We start from the raw sequence: 6,299 nt of genomic DNA, 5'->3' as shown, positions 1-6,299 counted from the left end.
AAGAGCAAAGATGTCAGTTTGAGGACCTGACTCAAGCCACAGTATTTGCAATCACCTCATATGCATGTGAAAGTTGCACAACAAATAAGGAAGCTCACAGAAGAATTGATGCATTTGAATTGTAATGTTAGTGAAGAATATTGAAAGTACCATAGACTGCCAGAACAAATAAATCTGTCTTGGAAGAAGTACTGTCTGAAAGCTTCTTAGAAGCCAGATGACCGGGCTTTGTCTCAATTACTTTGGACATGTTGTTAAGAAAACCAGTCCCTGGACAAGGACATCATGCTAGGCAAATTGGAGAGTCAAATAAAAAAGAGGAAGTCCCCCATATAATAGACAAGGTTTTGTGTCAACTTGACTGAGTCAGGATTCTCAGTGGTTTGGCAGTTGAGATTATGCTCATAATGAGATCTAATACAATGTAATTAACTATATGATGATTGTCCAACATCAGCCAATCAAATAACAGGATTTTTCTCAGTGCTCAGTGGTGTAACCTGCTTCCAATATATTAGACACTCAGGCAAAGCTTGTTTGTTTTCTATTGGGTCTGGATCTTGCATCTGGTGCATTCTTTGACCTCTGATTGTTTGGACTTGAGCCAGTGGCCTGCTTTACTACCTGCCAATCTTGGGAGCCATCAGCAGCTGGTCTGTTTATTTGCCAAAGCTAACTGTCTGCCAGAAGTACCTGCCTGCCTGCTTGCCAATCTTGGTTCATGGGACCCAGACTTGGGATTCTCCCACCTCTACAATTGTGAACCATTTCCTTGATATAAAGTTCTCTTTATAGCTCTATATAAGTGTGTGTGTGTGTGTGTGTGTGTGTTTCACTGTTTGTGCTTCTCTAGAGAACCCATCCTAAGGATACCCCAACAAGATAGATTGATACAGAGGCAGTAACAGTGTTCTCAGACAGATAGACAATTGTGAGGATGGTGCAGGACTGGGCAGTGTTTCCTTCTGTTGTGCTAGGGTTGTTATGAGTCCGAACCAACTGGACAGCATATAATAACAACAACAAAATGCCCATGTAAGATACTTGCGAATACCAAATGAAATGTTCATGGGGTACTTGACACATAGAAAGATCTTAAATATTAACTAGAGTCATTATTATGTTGGGTATTTTCTCTTATAAGATTCCACAATTAGCATGACTACTCCTCTTTGGGATGCAGAAAAGAGAGTTTGTACCTTTACTGTATTATGGAAAAGATTCTTTGCAGGTTCAGAAGGCTTATATTGTTGCCTAAGAGAAATACTTTGAGGAAGGAAACACAAGGGAACCACAATGTCTGAGTTTTAGTGTGTGTATCTGTATATTTGTGAATGTAAGAAAGATTGCAGGGTATAAGGTAGTTGCTTAGGGGCACAGAACAGAACTGGAAGGAATTAGACTGAGACAGCCACTTTAGAAATGGGAGGATTCTGAAAATAAAGACAACCTTTGTAGACTTTTAGGCCATACCTTACTAGTAACTGCTCAGTACTCAATTCTTAGTCATGATACTGAAGAAGTTAATGCAAATCCCACAAGTCCCTGCATATCTAGAAAGCGGCTCTGGTGCTAAATGACTCTGGCTCAGCCCAAGTGGAAATTTTATTTATCAGGACTCTTTCCATGCTAACACACTACTTAAAGAGCTACTTCCTCTGCCTCATAAGGAGGTTGTTGCTTTTAGAGTGTTGGAAGAGTCTCAGGTGTGATCATGCCATGAGGGAAACCCATTGTTCCAACAAAGCAAGGAGCTAGCCTTACTCTGGTAGAGTGCTGTTGCTGCCGCCTTCACCTCCCACACCTCAGGGTGTCAGCACATCTCCCAGCTAATTCACACGCCACATTTAGAGTGTAATTTCATTTTTAGATGAAGAACATGAAGGCTTTTCTCTTCCTCACAGCTCACTTAACACCATACTTTCCCTCAACTGCTTGAAGTCACCAAACCTATGCAAGTCCAGGAACAAAAGAAATCAGAGTACAATAAAAATTTTCAATGAAGTCAACAAAAGTGGTAAAATGCCAAGGAGACATGCAGATCCCTAAGAAAATCCAGATGCTTTTTTGGATGTGTATTTTTGGAACTACTCCCTTGTTTGGTCACTTTCCGCATCCCGTTGAATTAATTTAAATGATCAGGGAGGAAAAAGCAAGAAGTCTCCCAGTTTACCATCTGAGCTGCAAGGCTAAAACTCTTTGCTCAAACAGTCCTTCTCAAATGTTAATGTGACAAAAATCATCAACATATCTTGTTAAAATAGACTCTGCATCAATAGGTCTATGATAGAGTCTGACAAGGTCCCAGGAAATGGCAGGGCTATTGAACCATGGAACACACTTTGAGTTGCAAGAGACAGAGCACCACTCTCAAATTGGGTTGTGCTTTGGACTTACCTGTGAAGTTTTTAAGACTGATGCCCAGAGATTCCTGTTTGGGTCTGACAGATTTTTTTTTTTTAAATATTATTTTGTTGTGTTTAAGATAAAGGCTTACATAGAAATTTAGGTTCCCATTTAAAAGGTTTTACATAAATTGTTCAGTGACATTGGTTACATTCTCTACAATGAAAGAAGAAGAATCTCATTAATTTTATTCTGGCTGTTCCATTTGGGCATCAGAGATTTTAAAAGCTTCCCAGTGTTTTTAGTGTTCACCAAAGGTTGAGAATCATTGGTATAGAGCGTGGGTTTTCTTGAGGCCACAGAAGGCCAGACCAAGAATGCATGGTCCCAATAGAATTAGTCAGTATTGAACAGCCCATATAGACAGACAGCAAAGGCTTCAACTAGCATCATTGATGGGGATGAGGTAGGGGAGCATGAGTTAACTGCAAGGGGATTCCATGTTTTACTGCACAAAGCAATTTCAGCAATCCACACCTCCTTCACAAAATGTACACAATCACAGCATCAATGTTTTCTTTCAAATTTTTTTTTTTCTTTGTATATCAATGGCTCACATCCCTGACTAAACATTATAATTTTCTGGAGAATTTTTAAATAATATCATTGCCTGGGCTCCACCTGTGGAAATTCAGATTTAACTGGTTTAAAGAAGGGCCCAACATTAGGATATTTAAAATCTCAGATCATTCTTGTATGTGTCTTCATAAGAATCATAGTAGAGATTCTGTAAGACAGAACTAGAACACAGCACTTCAGTTGTCACAAAAGCATAGATGTGGTTTAAAGGGTAAAATATGATGTTTCTGAATACATACACATGAGGGGACTTCAAAAAGTTCATGAAAAAATGCATTATCTTGTCATTTAATTTTTCCAAAAACTCTTTGAAGTCCTTCTTATATGGCTCAGCAAGTATCTGCTTTGGCATTATATAATAACAAATGTAAATTTTTGATAGATGATGGTGGGGGTCAAATTATACATATGTTTTAGCTCATCCATATTGAAATGCTCCTTTAATCTGCTTATTTTCAGAGATAAAAGTAGCACAATGTTTTGCATATAGTGGGTACAAGTTCAAGATCCAATGAGTCAGCAGGCAAAGGCAATATTAATAAATGATCTTTGGGTGGATTCCATACTGACACAATCTAAGTATGGCAGCAATGGAATATATTACACTATAAATTACTGAAGGAAAATAGAAAAAGAGGGCTGGAAATATTAATCAACACTAAACAAGCTGCAAAATTGGGTTCCAGTCATAATCCACATCCCAATTGGCAGAAGGATTCACGAAGACAAACTTTGCATATGATGCTTAGATAGTAAATATTACAGCCTCTTGGAGCAAGTGATTTTTGGATGTATGTGGAAAAGACATCTTGGACTTGGTTCTGACAAATGGACAGAAACAGGTGTAAGCAGAATTCCCATGTAAACCAGTCTGTGTTTGTGGCCACTACATAATTAAGACCATCACTGCAAAACTCTAGTGATGAGAAAGAGAGAACATAAAGCATTCATCATGCAATTACCTGATTTTGAAGAGGGGAATTACAAGAAAAGGTAGGTATCATAGAAATTTATAAGAAATCTTAGAAACTGAGAACAACCTTCCTCTATGTCTAAGAAATGGGTATACTTTAGTTGAAGATAAACACTTGAACAAGATACTATAAAGTGAATGAGGACAATACAGGGGGCAAAATGGAGACTGACTCCAAGAAAAAATAGTTTTTGGTGGAATTAAAGATAAGTACAAAAAAAAGAGTATGGGAGCGTGGTGGCTCCATACGATAAGCACTGGATTGTGAATCACAATGTCTGTGGTTTTAGTCTGCCAGTGGCTCTGTAGAAGAAAGATGAGGCTCTCTGCTCCCATTAAGATTTAAAGCATCAGAAACCCTGTACAGAGTCCCTATGAGTGGGAACCACCCCATGGCAGTTTTCACTGAAGCATTAGTTATAATGTCAATAAATTGAAAACAACCTACATGTTCAACAAGATGTTGTTAAGTGCTGCTGAGTAGGTTCCCACTCATAGCGATCCATTATAGGGTTTCCAAGGAGTGAATGGTGAGTTTGAATAGCAGACCTTATGGTTGGCAGTCCAGTGCTTATACTACAGCACCACACCAAGACTCCTTAACAAAAGAGCATTGGGTTTATTAAAATAGGGAGTATTGACTATACTTCATGCAATCAATAATATTCATACTATAAAGAATATGTATTACTATGGGAAAATATTAATGTTGAATTGTTAAGTGAGAAGAACCTGCAAACAATATATAGAATATGATTCTAATTGTGTTAATATAAGGGGCTCAAAAAGTCCTAGGATTAAAAGATAATGGAATTTTTTTATGTACCCTCATATAAAGGAAAGGGTTAGATAGACATTAATCAAACAGATACTAATAAATAAAGAGTTTATAAGTGATCTCTTTATTTATTAGTTTTTTAATATTTTTTAAAAAATTAAACTAAAGTTTTTAAAACATTTTTAAAAATGATCACAAATATGTTTATTTTCTAAATTAAAAAATTTATGTATTGCTTAAAAAGCATAGATTGACTAATTGAGAAAAATGTGGTAAGTCAATTGTAAAGTCAGAATTGAAAAGTCAAATAAGACTTTACAGAGCATCCTCAGAGAGTGAACTAAATTTCTCATTATGATTTGGCAAAAGCTAAATACTCTGAAGGTTAAAAAGAAAAGACAATCGAAACTATAAATAAATGGAAAATAAACAGAAAAACAGGCAAGACTTTCTAGCAGTAAGAAACATTTCAAAAGAAAACAATTTATATAATGCAATTTCTCAGTACATAAACATATTAAAGCATCCAAACACATTGATTCTGTTGACTTCACATTGTTACTGAAGAGCTGTGAAAGCTGGAATACGCCGTCCCCATAGGTGAGATCTGAAATGAGAAGTTCATTCTATTTTTGATCAGGATTCAGGAAACGTGTCAGTCTCTGTATAAGGGTAAAGAAATCACTGAGAACAGGCAGAAAAGACATGTGAGCAATGCCACTGACATTTAAAAATCTTTTTCTGTACCTAACTACACCCTGGCGACTCCATGGCTTTCTGAGAGAAGCAGAGCAGTCATACCATTTCTTTGGATAATTTCCTCTGCTGCACTTGCCTAAGTATTATGTGAAGAGTCAGGAAAAGCAGCAAACAATAGCCTTACACTCTGCTTCTGAGTCAGAAACTAGCAGAATTTTGAATCATCTCTTGCACATATATATATATATATATCTTATCAGGCATTTGTTGTGGTTAATTAGAACACTTAGATGAATTGCAAGAGGTTGAAATCTGTCAGCATGTCATCAAATTAAGATTTGAATACAGTTTTAAGAAGTTACTATCAGTTACTTTTACCTTGTTATGTTGTTGTTGTTAAGTGCCATCGAGTCGGTTCCGACCCATAGCGACCCAGTACAGGGTTTCCAAGAGTGTAAATCTTTACGGGAGTAGAAAGCCTCATTTTTCTCCCGCGGAGCGGCTGGTAGTTTCGAACCGCTGACCTTAAGGTTCGCAGCCCGATTCGTAACCACTACGCTACCACTTTTACCTAAGCACCTGAATATTTGATGTTCAAATAAACCTCAAAATGAGGACAAGATTACTAGGTGACTCTGTATACTTGTATATTAATACTATCCCCATTTCATACTAATGGAACAAATAATAATGATATGTCTCAGGCAAATAAGTAAGTTGTAGTAATAGAACTAATAAAGTCGGGCTGTGAACCTCCAAGGTCAACAGTTCGAAACCACCAGCTGTTCCACAGGAGAAAGATGAGGCTTTCTGCTCCCATAAAGATTTACAGCCTCGGAAAACCCTATCCGGGGTTGCTATGAG

This window comes from Chrysochloris asiatica, unplaced genomic scaffold (assembly GCF_000296735.1).
Source record: "Chrysochloris asiatica unplaced genomic scaffold, ChrAsi1.0 scaffold00010, whole genome shotgun sequence".
Lineage (NCBI taxonomy): Eukaryota > Metazoa > Chordata > Mammalia > Afrosoricida > Chrysochloridae > Chrysochloris > Chrysochloris asiatica.
The sequence above is the reverse complement of the archived record's forward strand: the minus strand, read 5'-3'. Positions refer to the sequence as shown.